Genomic DNA, 16,729 nt, shown 5'->3' on the forward strand with positions numbered 1-16,729 from the left:
AACGAAATATTTTCAATGTCTGGTTCGACAACGTTTCACATTACATTAGGTCATTATGTCTGTTTTTTCATAGATCTTCACCATTTCTATTATTCTCGTTAAGGCTACCTTAAAATATTATTGAAATATGTATTAAATCCACACATTCCGCAATGTTTTTCTGAAATCAGATGTCATGTCGTCAATTTGACAGAGTTTCGTGCGAGAAGAAAATAGAAAAAAATTCTTTATTCAACTAAAAACCATCGTAATAACAGTATAGTTTACAAATTCGAAAATGTTTTTAAATTAGAGGTGACCAATCGGAACTTAGGTTAACAGAAATTCTCTAATTTTTTACTAGTTGAGTGGAAAACACATATACTCCCACACATATACTACTCTCATACGCTACTAACGAGAACATCCGGTTTTTTAAATTTTGATTTCGTTTAAAAGACATTTTGAAAAATTACATCTCTCTAGAAAAAATCCGCAATTAATTTGTTTATTTGAGTTGCTTTCCACATCAATGTTTGGAATAAAATCTTATTTTCATTTCGGGTGACATCAGGGTTGTCAATGAGAATGCTTAATCTTTTGAGAGAAATCTTGGAAAAACGAAACCGATAGTTATTGTTTTTTGAAATCTCTAAATTGAAATACAGCACGTTGAAATTATAAAAAGGATAGCATTATAATGAATCTAATTATTGTCTAAAGATAATTTTCATGACCGCTTAAATGATGGATACGATACTAGAATAGAAATGTTTTATGTAGATCAAATCCATCAAGCGAGTCTTGATTGAGCGTGTTTTCATTGAACAACTCTATCGTTTAGTTTCAAAACATTAAATACCTACTTATATACCGTCACTGCTAAACTCATGCACTCACAATTTCCCAGTACCTTTTCTAACTTAGTCCAATAGAAAAAAGTACGAAAAGTGTTTCAATCATAGTCGTATTAGCAAATTAAAAAAATTGCATTCTGCATAAAATACATCAGCACAATTCATGTATGATTCCACCAACGGTCAAATCGAGAAATGCGTCTGGTTGCCGTCGCTCTTCGATATTGTTGCCCTGCTCGAAATTGCGTGGGCGAAGAAAATTCGTAACGCCACACATCCCTTTCGCCCATGTGGCGGTGGCGGCGGCTGCAGATGAATTTCGCCTGAAAATACTCGACTCTCGGTTCTCGGATCGGATCTGCCTTCGGTGTTAAGGGAAGAATCTGCGCCCTGCTCGCGGCGGTGAAGGCTCTTAACCGATGTGCGAGATAGGGCACATACATAAGGAAGCTCTTTCGAGTGCTCTTGTCAGTTGAAGTAGCGCTACCGTTCTCGCAGCTGCTGGTTCGATGGTTGTTTTGTACCTTGCACAGCGGAATTTGAAACGGCGCGAACGCACGCGGACGGCTGATTTGTCGTGTTTGTGTGCGTGTGTGGTCACACTTCAAAACATTGCCATTGCGGCGTCGCGAGCACCAACTGTTCTATGGTGGTTTTCGTTGCATGAAAGTCTTTTACAGGTGCTGTCGACGTACGGTTGTCACGAGGGGAAGCAGGCTGTGCTTGTGTGCACTTGTACTGCTGTTGGCGTTGGAGTGAGCAGAGCAGCTATAACGTCGCTCGGTGTGGTGAATTTCGGTTTATTATTCTCTGCTCCCACACTTTGCAGCTCTGAGAAACAAACACGGTTGTGGTGTAGTCGGTTGTGTGGGTGAAACCGCTTGTACCGATGGAAATATTTGGTGTATTTGTGACAGCCGGTTTTATCTGTATTTCACCACAAAATGAGAAGAGTATGACAGACAGTTTGATAGTATTGGGGGGGCGTTACCATGTTATCACATACAATAGGGAGAAAAGAGACAACCTGACAAAATGGCTGTTCAGTTTCGCAGGGTACCCAACAGATGGTGACACTGGTATCGAATTCGGAATGCATTTTAAACGATTTTGATTTGTAAATTTGACTACGCTTAGAGCGTCCTGCTTCCGCACTCTGTAGACTCTTTGCGGAGGTTGAACAAAAAACAAACCAAAATAGAACATTATCACTTTCTCTGTCGTTTCTCCCACTGCTCATCGCGATGGATTGATGCTAATAAAAACTCGATGCAAAGCATGCTGTGAAAATATTGTTTTAGGTCAAGACTAGATTTATGCGCGACGTCAAATACCCGACGGGAATTTCGAGGACTGCATCGTCGTCTTACCACTTTGGGTAACAATGGCTGACTTTGGGAAATTTAATCAGACTCCGTTGGAAGTTGGAAGTTATTTTGGTCGGCTGTGTATAAGTTTGGTCTAAATTTTTGTTGTGTTTATTACTTATCGTCACTTTGACACAAAGCATAACCAAGGCACATCGGTCTGAGCTCGGAGTTGAAGAACTGTTCCTCATATAATTTAGAATAACCGGACTTTCTATGAATATGTTTTTGGGGTCAAAACTTTCCCAGTTCTTGAAAAAGTAAAAACGTAAATAAAGAACTGCGGGCTAGTTGTCAACTAAACTCAGTGTACTAAAACCGACCAGAGAGCTTATAAAGGAAAAAATTGACCATAAAGCACACATTTGTCAGTCTGTTTACACCCCTACACGGTGATCTAACTCGGAAGACCCCGTTTATAAAGGCTGCTCCGATTGTGGCCCATTTCGTGGAGCGCTGCCGCGATTGCTGTACGGGAGCCCCATGGTTTCCTTGCGGTGGATGGTTTTATGTTTTATGTTGGCGCTTCATGATGCCGTTTTTATTGCAGTTCAGCGCTACCACGACAGTTGAGCGACTAGTTTGGGTGCAGGGGTATGACGTCGTGTTGTTTTCTTTTCTTATTCTTCGCGTGGGGCTTCCGTTCTGCTTTTTTTCCCGAATAAGGGCAAGCGTTGCCGATTGCGTTGAATTTTTCATTCACTATCTCAATGTTTCAGTACATATATATGAGAGCAATAAGAACAGAAAAAATAACGCTGCATGATTGACCGTCCTCTTGGATCGCGAAGAAGGGATAGATTAATATGATGCTTTTATGTTTTTTGATTGCCAAGCTATTAATTTGAGCAGCATATAATTTTTTTACCGGCACGATAAGCAACCTCGAATTGGAGCCTAAACAGATAGAAGTTACTGGTGAACAATATCGACGTTTTCGATATATATTAGATATTTTATAGTAACGTTTCGCTATATAATACAGGGTGTCACTATGAAAATGATACACTTTATTCATGCCATAAAATTAAAATAGATGAATATTTCTTCTCTGTTTTTTATTATCATGGTAAAGTAGTGAAGTTACAGTTGAATCAAATAAAGTCAAATCTTTCGCCTTTGCATTTGATTACGGCCAGCAAACGCTTCTCAAAATAATCACAAGCCGCACGCACAATTTCGATCGGCATTTCATCCCAGATGTTCACCAAACGTTTCTTAGAAGTGTCCAGAGTCACCCAGCTTTCCTAGCATGTACCGGTCTGAATACGGGTTGATGAAACACGGTAAATTTTCGTTGCACCACTTCTGAATAATCAAAGCTTTGTGCGCTGGCGCTGAATCTTATTGCAAGCAGAAACTTTCTTCTCCAAATGATTCCTTCTTTGATGACATGTTGTGCTGCTGCTCTGAAAATTATGGGCGACGACTGGATTCTTTATTTTCTTCATCACGCGTGATGCTTTTCACACGGAAAACACTTGAATGTTTTTAAAGCTTTTTATTACAATATGCACAATTCCTCCAGCAGGTGATAGATTCACCGTTTCAGAGTTACCGGAGAATCTGCGCCGGCTTAGTCATTAATATCCTTAAAATTGAACGTGTCAACCATCGATGGTCATGGTTCATTCCTTGACCCATCTAATTTGTACTCTCCGCACAGGAAATGTGCCTCAACAGGTATATTCAAAATTCAAGTCAGAACGGAATCAAAAGTGGGATTAAGCTCACACTACACAATCTACTTTCGACATTGAACGTCGGTGTATCGTTCTCATGCTTTACGCAAAGCCGTATACACTCCTGGCGCACTTTTGGATCTTTTGGAAATCGATATAAGTGATGATCCAAATGGAATTTCTTACTACGTCCGTATTTGTACCCTTTGCAGTTTGTTTTGAATGTTCACTTGAATGTTCTTGATAATAACAGAGGAAATCATAAATAATCCATTAATTGAAACAACTAAAACATGTTGATCAGCAACACTGCCATAATCAAAACAGTAAGCCTGGTGATAAATTTCAACGCACTCAAGGTTTTCAATTTCAATCAATCAGCGAGTGTTTCTCAAAGTTGGTGCAAATCTATACCCTGTCATCTCCCGTTCCAGTTAGCGGTAACCGTCCTTTTGCTGCGGTAATCGGTTGTATAATGAAGACTAAATTTCTATATTCTAGTTTTTATATGTGACTATTGTGAGTGAAACTTCCGGTAGGTGTGTCTTTGTAGACTAGAGCGAGTAAAACAAAAACAACAACAAGTTTGTTATAAAGTCAAATCATTTGTATGCTTCGGCATCGGCTGTGCTGGCGAAAAAGTCCTTGTTTCAGCTCTAATGGAATGATAGATTCGTTCAATAAGGCCTTGAATTATTCAACAGTAGATTAGTTAGCATCATAAAATCACAATTCACCGCATTTTGGTAAGGAAATCTGTTGGAAACTTACTGGGTTTTAAGCATTAAGAAAGAAGACAATTTTCGTGACGCCCTCGATGTTTTCCGGTTTTAATTTGTACCCCTAGAAATGTCGATGTAATACGTAATTCTACGTCAAAAGTCCATTGGGCCCAAATCTGGGGCGCTTCGCAGTCATTCTTTTTGATCCAGAAAATCCTTCAAATTGTTATACATTTCGCAGCATGCGCTAGTGGCAGGCATAGGAAAAACACAGCACATCAAAGCGCGGGTGGCCCATCTGCTAACAAACACATCACGCAGGGCAATTCGTATTCGTATTCGTTGAGAAAGTATTTGTAAGCAAGCGGGCTACCGAGGATTTACGAAGTCGGAAACACTCGGGCCTTTGTTTGCCGAAGCATCCAAAAGGCTTTTTTATTTAGAACACTATGGATTTTCGTTTTGTATAAGCACTGAAAATACCCTCCGTGGCATCGATTAAAACACACACGCGGTGGTGTGATGGGAACACACATTGACTTGTACAATCAATGTGTTTTAACATGCCTGGCTGGTGGTCTTGCTGGGGGTCATAGTAGTCATCTCCGAAGAGTTTTCATAGACTCATGGTAACAATTTTCTCCAAAACTTCCGTTTTATAATAAATAGCTTCGAATTAGACGCCTTTGTCCATGAGAACCAACGGAAGCCTACCTCGCTTACAAACTACCTCCCGAAACATCACCGAAGCAGTATCCTTAATTCGAGGAACCCTCCTTTGGGACTCCGAGATATTTTCTCTTGCAATCGATCTTTTTGTGCATTGTGTGGTTGCTGCAGGATAAATAGTATCTTAACAGAACTCAGAAATACCGTGAATTTCACACTTTTCGTAGGCCTTATATCCAAGGTCAGTTGTGGATTATCGTGGTCAGATCCAGTATATATATTCAGATCGGCGTTCAGTTTTCGAACTGAACGGTGGCTTTTTCGCCAGGTAAATTTGATGACATGCGGTGTGTTTGCAGATCGTGACTGGCCAGCTCTTCTACGGTCCTTCTTGTACCTTTTAATACATGCAAAAGTTCAATCAATGCGTCTTCCCGATTCGCACAAATTTTGCACTAAAATCGCACAATAAATGTTCGAAATGCATAACGCAATAGTTGTACTGCGAATACATTAACATAGATTGAAATTAGAATATATATCATATATACGAGAATCGTTCTGTTCCGGTGAACTTCAGTTTCGGGCGAACGATCATTTTGGGGCGCTCAAAAAATCGTGCTCCATTTTCGTGCGTCGGTTCATATGAACGACCTGCTCATTCCTTATAATACTCTGCACCCAAAAAAACTTTCAGCGATTCATGTTCCCCTACACAACTTTGTGACGCTGGTGCCAGTAACGTGAAATCTTATGCATATGAACAAAACCAGAGTCATAGTTAAATGCAAAATGTTTTCAACAAACTTAATGTCTTTTTAATTGTTAATGATTGAATGATGTTTCAAATGACCGGATTCATGAAAGTGAACCGATCAGTTAATATTTTCATTATTCTAGTCAGTACCACCCAAATTATCAGTATTGATTGCTGGTTGCACTGTATCAACGAGATCAACCTTCTGAAAAACTTTATCAATATCAGTAGAAATCAACATGACGATGCTAACACCAGTGGAAACTTTTTCAATGTGTAATAGTTTGGAGCTGCCAAATACATTGAAAAAACGCTAGAGCATGATTTGCGTTATGCCCAAAACGGAATCATTGTACACTAAAGTCGCTTTTCACGCGGGGGATACGTGCCGCGTAAAAAGAAACCGCGTAAATTCAGGAATCAGCGTACAAAAAACGCGTAAACTCCGGAATCCGCGTAAAAAACCGCGTAAATGCCAGAATCCGCGTAAAAAACGGGTACATTCCGGAATCCGCGTGAAAAGTGACCTTTTTTCCTGTATGGACTTCCTCACTGCGTCCAGAATCGTTGATCTATTGTGAGATATGCCCGGGTGTTTGCTCTATCCCGCATTCTATTATTGGCAATACCGCTATTGAGAAGTGGCATGCTTATTATTATTTTTATCAGTGCTTGTGTGTAATATGCTACCCTTCCTTTTACACGCTTACTGTTCTCCTATACCCAGCCTTGTTCCTCCTACCGCAAATATCATCAATTATAATTCCCTGGAGAAGTTTCGTCGTGCGTCCTTCTGGCCAGTTTTTATTGATAAGAGGGACTTGTTTTTGTTAAGAAGAAGTCACGCAAAGGTATTGTAGATTTTTTTTTAGCGTAAAGGAAGAGTAAGTGGTGGGAAGCCTGAGAATAAACCCATGCTTAAAGTCCTTTTTGACATCGATTGGCCTGATTCTACTAAGATTCGAACCCACGACTATCCGCTTGACGAAGCGGACTCTGTAACCTTGCGGTTGCGCAGCTCCCTGAAAAGTGACCTTAGTGTACTGGTTCCAAACTACATCAACAATTGCGCTAAAAACGCACAATTTTGTACTGGATTCGCACCATCCAACTTTTGCGTGTAGTTTTATAAATGAGATTTCGCTCAACTCCACACGATTTAAGACTTTTGATTTTTTTTATAAGGGCGGTCACTGTCCTAAAACCACTTTACTTCGACATCCTGGAATTACGTCATCGCGCATCAAAAAAACAAAACACGACTGACAGACGATTATGCGTATTTGTGAGTGAACACATAGAGTAAGAACTCTCACTAATACTTCTATATAATATACGAAATTAACGGGAAAGACAAACATTCTCGAAAACTTATATTCAAATATATCAACCGAGGTCCAGGTTTAAATTTTTTCTTACTGTTTATTTGAAGGAATAAAAACTGATTTGTATGTTTTATCCAATATTTGTACACACTTATTAAAAAAATGTTCATCAAAATATTTGTTGAATTTTTCAGTGTTTATTGTAGCGTTTCATTCATATGACTCAAAAATGTCTAATTTCAAGGTAAAAATATATACTTTTTTTCTTAGGCACCCATACACCGTAACAGAAACTACATAAGTGAGTTAGATTGTAATTAATAAATTAGAACACTTGGCTTAGCTTACTTAGACAAGCAAAAGACAACAGAATTTTTCTTTTGCTCTTAGCTTCAGCTGGATTATTCTTTTAATTTAATTACTTTATCATAGACTGAATATCCGTTTCACTGATTTTTGTTGGTATAATTCAACTATATTTTTTTTAATTTTTATTCCTCCAAAACTCCACAATCGTCACGAAATAAATGGTCATCATGACATGAAGTAAGCCAAGCATAGCAGAGGAAAAAAAAAATGCTCCACAAATCCCGACGAAGTGAAACATGTAAAATGTAATGAAAAAGTGTATCATAAAATTGTAACAGCAGCACAAAAAAAAAAAAAAAACAACAGAGAACAGAACGGACGCGATGCAATAAAAAAAATCGCAACAGAACAACAGCGTACCGCTCTGTGATTTATAACTGTTGACTTGGCGTAGCCGGTGTGTTTCGAATGCGAGAGAGGCGGAACAAGAAGACAAAAAAAAACAAAACTGCGACGACTAAATAGAAAACGACATACATACAACCTAAAGGGCGAAGATTGACCAAGCAGCATATTTGGCTGACCGAGAGTATACTTTGGTGTATTTTTTGGGGAAAAAGTTCCAATGGCTGAAACCCAGCTTAAAATATTCAATGTGTATTAACTTCTAATGCTGCTAGACTTGGATGGATTGCACGAGGATCAATTCGAACGAAGAAGGAAATCGCCAGCGAATCCAGCCATAGGGCTTTAGCACACCAATAATCCATCGCAAAGTGCTTCCTGGCACGTAACCGCCTCATTATGAAAAATCTTTGGATTGCTTGCCCGCATTCCGCGCACACTCATGCGACGGATCCTGCAGCTTGGGTCTAGCTTTAGTTCAAAAATTGGCATCAGGTAGTTCTCGTCACCGTGCTGTTACAGTAGGAATGAGGGTTTGCACGTTTGCCGTGTCAACCCGACCATCAACGCCTGGCTTGGGTGATATTTCCTGCTCATGCAAACCAAGTCTGATATTCGAAAAACTGTACCGCATCGCGGCTCGATTCGGCCCTGCAATCATTACGGTAAACTGACCAGCTGTTGCCCTATGTTAGCTAAAATTTTTTCTTTAAAGTTCTAGCAATTCATACAGTGTTTTGCATCCACATCGCATTGCTCTTCATAATAGTTTATTTTTTCCTGAACTTCGATCCACAATCGGGTCGAGACCCTAGAAATTCTATCCTTTCGTTCGTCGCTATTGATGGGGCTGTGGTGGAGAGGTAACTCCGAGGTCGGTCTACGACGGTTGACGTGCTTAGCAAGTGGTTTCATAATTTCGAGATCAATAAATTTATAGCAAAGGTGTAACAGACAGGTGCTACCGCCGACGAAAACAGAAAAAAAAAGAAAGGAAAAGAAAATGCAAGGCATGGCGTTGTAATGCCTGGACTCGACAAAGCAGAGAACGAGGGAAAAGTGGGATAAATTGTGCACCAGCAATATCGAGGGAAGCTGCTGTCAAGGAAGGGTAGAAATAAACGTAAAAAGAGGTTAATGAATTATTGCTGCTATCAGACCGTTGTTTCGATCTGATATTGAGACCTATAAGAAAGACTTTAACCATGGAACGACAAAGGGTAACGTATCAGTGAACGACTGAAAGAGTTTTTGTTTTCTAAAAGCCATTATTCTTATTTTTTATGGAACTGGAAAGAAGTTTGTGGAGTAACCTGCGGTTTCTTCTGTCATTGCACACGTTTTTCTAATTACTCTAATACTATACTGCTGTGATCAAAGGAAACGTAGTATTTTGCCATTGTGTAAACAAATCACATTTCGAACAAGTGTATTGATACGTAAAACACATGCAACAACATACTTGTGCTATCTCAGACTCTAAATACACGTAAGAATTTGAGCTTTAATCCATTTATGTGTTTTCCTGATAAGCGTAAATTTTGATCTGATTTCGCATCGAAATCATACGAATGGAATAATTCGCTAATGATCCAGTGAATGTTGGTTGATAAGTTTTCGGGAATTTTACCAATATTTAAACAAATGATTGAAAAGGTACCATTACATGAGAGGATTTCATCAGACAGTCGTTTAGTTCAAAGAATTGGACGAAAATTATGCTGCAGCTTAGTAACATTTGTTATCCAGATCTTAAACTCAATTAAGAATTTAACTAAATTTCTTCTGATATTGTCACCGTACTGAACCATCTAAATTTTGTGTGTACGTTGTGATTGCCAACGATGACGATGTCAGGTTTAGCAAGGACCAAACGAGGTGGCCACTAGCCAAAACCGATCATCGTCTAGGGGAACCGTCATCATTGGTTCAGTTTGGTTTTGTCCGGCCCACAGGGGAGAGCAACTATGACACTACCCAACTGCTCTGCTTCCGACCGGCAATGGACCGCCTTTTGGAGCTCGCTTTCCGCTGGCGGGTAGTCGGTTTAACGGATAAAACCGATGGCGAACAGTGGAGGGACATACAGAGGGAGCAGGTGGATGATCGGTTGACCGCCATCCTTGCCCTTCAGGAGCCGCGTCAGATGTAAAGAGAGATTTATTCACTTGCCATTATGTGCATTTAATGTATGGTAAAATATGCAAATTTTATTACACAATCTGTACATCTGTATGTATATGTACATACTTGCATGGAATCTGTGTGACGAGTTAGGCACTGTGAACCCAGGGTTCTATATTTTATTTGCTCACCGTCAATGATGCTGTGAGTAATTTTTAATCTTAAATTTTGATGATTGAAGTCGGCTTAGTTTTAGATTATTCATCACTATTAAAATAAATTATGAACCATTTATTTTCCGTTGTCCGAAAGTTAGGCCACTATTTCTAGATTTGGAAAAAATATAAAGTTTTTAAGAAGTTGGTATTGTAACGTTCACATTAGTTGTATTGATTCGATTAATTAATTTGTTTTCAATAACGGGTATCTGACAGTACTGTTGGGGGAATGAACTGTGGGCCGGGATCAGTTTGCCGAGCTCTACTGCTTTTATTTCACTTAAGAACACAATATATGTTATCTTGCTTTAAACATTGAAGTTTCCTTGTTTGCATTGATCCATGAATCTAAAATCCAACATGTATGTACGTGTTGTTTTTTAACAAAGATGCATTTCAACTTTAACACATCCACATATTTCATACTGCCGAAGAAAACATTCATAGTTCTTCGACGCTAACGGTATTTGGTCACCATTTTCTTGAGGAATATACATTTATTCACCTTCGAATAACCGCCGTTCCGTCGTACTAGAGGTAACAAATAACGCATGCATTTCGAAGACACACGATTAATGAAAGCTACAAAATACATACCAGAATAAAATTTAGCTCCAAATAATCAGAAATTGATTTAGTTTCAACAAAACAGAGTTCGAAAATATTTTGCAATATATATGAAAGCAGCATACTAACTGCGCAAAAAGCTTATCCCTCTTGTTCTCACACAGTAAACCCTCAACAATCATGTATACAAAGGCGCATTTAACACATCTACAGCAATGACACACACAAGCTTTCATCCTCTCTTTGCTACTGACGAACTGAACCAAACAATGCAAATGCGTTGTCCAAAATGAAACTTTGCAAGTGAACTTTGACAAACAAATTTAGAGGCTTTGTTCAACTTTACGTAACTCTTAAATCCCGAATTAGATGGAGAGTGTAAAATTGAGATAAAAATGCATAGAAGAAATTCGAACACTTAATAAAGGAGGATGGCAGTTCAAAACATAACAGCTGACATAGACTGACGAGAATTTCTATAAACTAACCTCTATGATAAATTATATGATTTTTAAAACCCTACTTACCATACCTTACCAATCAGACGAGAGCCGTGGTGGCTCGTGCTGTATCAAGAATTTGTCGCCATGTTGCTCGGTTTTGGGCTGTGTTTCGCCAGTTCCCCAGGCGTCTCATCACCCGCAAGTCTCCTTCGATCTGGTCGAGCCATCGTGCGCGCTGCGTCTCTCTATTTCTGGTTGGGTTGCTGAAGAGAAGTGATTTCACAGGGTTGTCGTCCGGCATCCTTACGACGTGACCAGCCCACCGCAACCTATTGACTTTCGCCAGGTGTTCGATGGGATTCTCTCCAAGCAGCGCGTGCAGTTTATGGTTCATGCGCCGTCGCCATTCTCCGTGGTCCGTCTGTACTCCACCGTAGATAGTCCGCAGCACCTTCCGTTCGAAAACTCCAAGAGCGTTGAGGTCCTCCGCGAGAATCCGGATCACACCCTCAAGGGCTATGTTAAATAACAAACAGGAAAGTCCATCACCTTGTCTCAATCCTCTGAGCGATTCAAAGGGGCTCGAGAGTATCCCCGAAACACGCACGTAGCACATCATTTGCGCCATGGTGGCTCTGATCAATCGAGTCAGTTTATCCGGAAATCCGTTGTCGTGCATGATCTGCCATAGCTGTTCTCGATCGACTGTATCATAGGCAGCCGTCAATGAAGATGTGATGTGTGGGCACGTTGTACTCCCGACATTTCTATAAGATCTGTCGGATTAAGAAGATCTGGTCCGTTGTGGCACGGGCCCCCATGAAACCCGCTTGGCACTGACCCACGAACCTCCTGGTTAAAGGTGATAGACGACGGAACAGGATCTGTGAGAGTATTTTGTAGGCGGCATTGTTAAGCGAGATACCGCGGTAGTTGCGGCACTTCAGCTTGTCGCCCTTCTTGTAGATGGGACAGACGACTCCCTCCATCCACTCGTCTGGCATTTCTTCCTCCTCCCAAATCCTGGAAATGACCCAGTGCAGCGCTCTAGCAAGCGCCTCTCTTCTATGTTTCAAGAGCTCGCTCGGCAGCCTATCTTTGCCTGCGGCTTTGTTGTTTTTCAGCTTCCCGATCTCACAAAGAATCATGAATATCGGGGGCTGGTACTCGGTCATCCACTGCTGGTGCTCCTAGGTCAGTTCCTGCTCCGCTTCTGTTTACTGTTTCGCCATTCAGGTGTCCATCGAAGTACTCCTTCCACCTGTTGACCCCCTCGCTGGCATCCGTAAGAAGGTTCCTATCCGCATCGTTGCACATGTCGGCTTGCGGCACATAGCCTCTGCGGGACTGGTTTACCTTCTCATAAAACTTCCGCGTTTCACTGGCACGGTACAGCTGCTCCAGCTCCTCATGTTCACGATCCTCTTGCTAGCGCTTCTTTCGTTTGAGAATCGTGGTCATGTCGTTCCGTGCCCGTTTGTAATTGGCCTTGTTCTCTCTCGTTGACCTGCCCAGGTATATCGCCCAGGTCCGGTTCTTCTCATTCACCGCTGCCTCGCACTCCCCGTCATACCAGTCGTTTCTACCACTCGGTGCTTCCACTCCTAGTGTCGCCGTTGCGGTCTCCCCGATAGCTGTGCGAATGCTGCACCAGCCGCCTTCGAGAGGTAATGCGCCCAGCCCCTCCGTCGTGGGTAGCACCGCTCTAAGCTGTTGCGCGTATTCCTCCGCAGCCTGGGAGTTCCGGAGCTGCTTAATGTTGAGCTGCGGGGTTCGGCGGTGTCGCGCGTGGTATACGGTCGACAGTTTTGAGCGCAATGATACCGCAACTAGGTAGTGGTCCGAGCCAATATCCGCACCGCGATAGGTACGTACGATTGTAATGTCTGTGAAGAACCGGCCGTCGATGAGAATATAGTAAATTGGATTTTTAAAACCTAGTTTTTCTTAATTAATTTTTTTTGAGCATTAAATACATCATTTACAAAATTTTTAGCCTTAGCAACGCTATTCTTTCCAGCTATAGATCTTAATTAATTTTTTGAACATTTCCAGTGAAACTTTTATATATTTTGTAGAATTACAAGAAATTTCTTTTTTCATATTTAAGTAAATTTTCAAAAAAAAAAATATGCATAAAAGATAAAAGTGGATAATTATACAAAGTTTTTCCAAAACTATCTCCCAAATGGTCTCGAGGTACGATGCTGGCCTAACAAGCCAGTCGTCGTAGGTTCGAGTCTCGGCTCGGGAGAGACCGTTAGTGTCAGTAGGATCGAAGCGCTAGTCCCGCAATCGTCCTGTACACTAAACAGTTGGCTACGAAGTCTGTGTATAGTAAACAGATGGTCAAGTTCCGAATCGTAATGTAGCACTTCATTAGATATGTAACAGGGGGTCACCCTGTACACACTAAAATTTGCCCAGCGAAACCTTTACAGGGCGGCCAGATACCTCTAACGGACTTTCGGATTTTTGCTAGAAGACCTGGGGGATAAAATAAACAATACTGATCGCGTTTATTCCTTTCTTCCTCCAACTGTCGGTGGTGGCATCACTCCTGGGGTGGTTGTTGTCCAAGCTGCTCAAGGCAGCGGCAATATCCAACCACTTCTGCTTCAACGGTTCTCGTCGGGGTGGTGTCTTCTCTGCTCCTTGGCATTTAGCCGGGGGTAGATAATTGCTTTGCTTTCCCTTTCCGGTGAGCAAACACCAACACTTGTAGCACTCGACGCGAGCCAGCGGCACAACCTTCGCTGGACAAAAGCGGAACAATCTTCGCTTTACACAAACGGGACAAAAACAAAACAGTTATACACCACGCACTTTAAAAATTACAAACAACGCGTGTGACCGTTACCGCTATCGAGGCTAAAACTGATAATCCTGCGATGAAATCCTCTGTTGCCGACCAAAATAAACCCGCCGAGACGTCGAAGTCAGCACTCAGCACACCAAAAATTGGGTTTTTTGCTTTACGTAATTTATGGATGTCGCCTTATTGTATTTATCGAAAGTGTTAACTTTATCACACATTTGTATCGTTGTTTAGTCTAAGTGATATGTATTTCAACTTTGTTTTAGTTGCTAAAAATCCGAGATAGCATTATCTCGAATGTTTCCAGAAACAAACTCTTAAATAAAATATAGTTTTACTTTAAATTTCAACAAGGTAGTGCGGTTCACAACAGTGTCTAATCAACATCTTCGTGCCAGCGTGGAACTCTAAACAGAGCTGACACGATGGTGCTTCGGCACGACAGGGGATTGAGGAAGGCCCAACAAGCCGCTCCATGAAAATGAAAAGTTACGAACCATCAAAGAAAACAAACGAGCCGGAACAATTGGCAATGAAAACGGACTTTGAATTGAAAACTCAGAATATGGAGCTGTAAGTCTTTATACTTCCAGGACTACTGTGGCACTACCAGCGAGCTGGGAACCGGTTTTGTAATACTGGGTAGGATGCGTCAACGCGTGATCGGCTGGTAGCCAATCAATGCTAGGATGTTTAAACTCAGGATTAAAGGCCGTTTCTTCAACTACAGCCTCATCAATGTGCACTACCCATACGAAGCGAGACCTGCTGATGAGAAGAAAGCTGTCGACGTACTAGCTAGTATGACGGCTGCCCTAAAAGGGACTTCTAAATAGTCATCGGCCACATGAATGCTCAGATAAGACTCAGAGAAACAATGTACAGACCGATGGTAGGCCGTGTCGAACGACAACGATTAGGACATACGATCCGCTAAAAGTAGCACGGCTATTTCGGCACTGGGCACCACCAATACGAATCGAAAAAACGATTGGTTTGACGGCGAATACAAACATTCAATAGAAGTTCTCCGCAGTACGGGCGATAGTGCTGCAGCTCCGCTCGAGAGTGAATGTGAAAGGATATAAGCATGTGCGGTACAGGCAGAACTCAGTCTTTTGAAGGAAAAAGCGCCAACCGGAGGAACGAGATTACGAAACGAAGAAACATTTGTGCTGCGTGTAGAATATGTACCACAAGCCGATATGTGCCGCGACCTGGAAGGAAAGCTCCTGACAAGCAAATATGTGGTGATCGGAAGGTGGAGACTGTATCATGACGAGCATCTTAACGGTGATGTTACAGCAGGCGAAGGTGGTATGACAGTCAATCTTGGAGTACGTGCAGATGACGACAGGTTCCTGGTCCCAAGCCTTTAAGAGATTGAGGTCAAAATCGGCAGGTTGAAAAACAACAAAGCCGCAGTTGCCAATAACCAAGCGAGCTCCTATAATACGATGGTGGAGCACTAGCTAGAGTGCTGCACTGGGTGATTGTCACGATCTGGGAGAATGATATGGTACCGGAGAAATGAAGGGAAGGAATTGTGTATCCCATCAACACAAAAGGCGACAAACTGGATTGTAGTAACTATCGTACAATGACGCTGCTAAGTGCTGCCTACAAGGTATTCTCCCAACCCGTTCTGCTGCCTATCACATACTGTAAAGGAATTCGTGGGGCAATACCAGGCGGGATTTGAGACTCGCGCCACTACGAACCAAATCTTTCCACTGCGGCAAGTACTCCAGAAATGCCGCGGGTACAACGTTATCATGCATCACCTGTTCGACTTTCGACTTGCGTATCGACACAATTTCGGATCGGAGACGTTATCAGTTTCTTTCGAATCTTGAAGAGGGTTGCGGCAGGGTGATGGGTTTTCATGTCTGCTTTTTAATATTGCCATGAAAGGTGTTATTAGGAGAGCGGAGATAGACACGAGTGGTACGATCTTCAGGAAGTCCGGCTAATTACTTGATCTCGTTGATGAAATCGACATTGTGGCACGTAACTTTGAGACGTTGATAGACAAAATACATGAGAAGTAGAGGCTCGAAACAAGACTCTGTTAGCGTCTCACCACGGATTCTAATTGACAGTGACGAAATCGGGGTGATAGTTGAGTTTGAGTATTTGGGCGCATTGGTGACTGTCGACAACGATACTAGCAGAGAGATAAAAGAACGCATTATGGCCGCAAACCGCGCTCATTTTGGACTGCGAAAAACGCTACGATCGAACAAAATTTACCGCTCCACAAGTTTGATCAACAACACAGACCGGTAGTCCTCCATGTCTACGAAGCATGGGCCTTGTTCGTAGAGGGTCAGCGTACCCTTGGGACCGGTGGTCTCCATATCCACGAAACATGGACCTTGCTCATGGAGGGTCAGCGTGCCCTTGGGATTTTCGAACGGAAGGTGCTGGGTACGATGTACGGTGGGATGCAGTTGTAGACGACGAATGAACCACGAGTTGCATCAG

This window comes from Wyeomyia smithii, chromosome 2, assembly GCF_029784165.1.
Source record: "Wyeomyia smithii strain HCP4-BCI-WySm-NY-G18 chromosome 2, ASM2978416v1, whole genome shotgun sequence".
Classification (NCBI taxonomy): Eukaryota; Metazoa; Arthropoda; class Insecta; order Diptera; family Culicidae; genus Wyeomyia; species Wyeomyia smithii.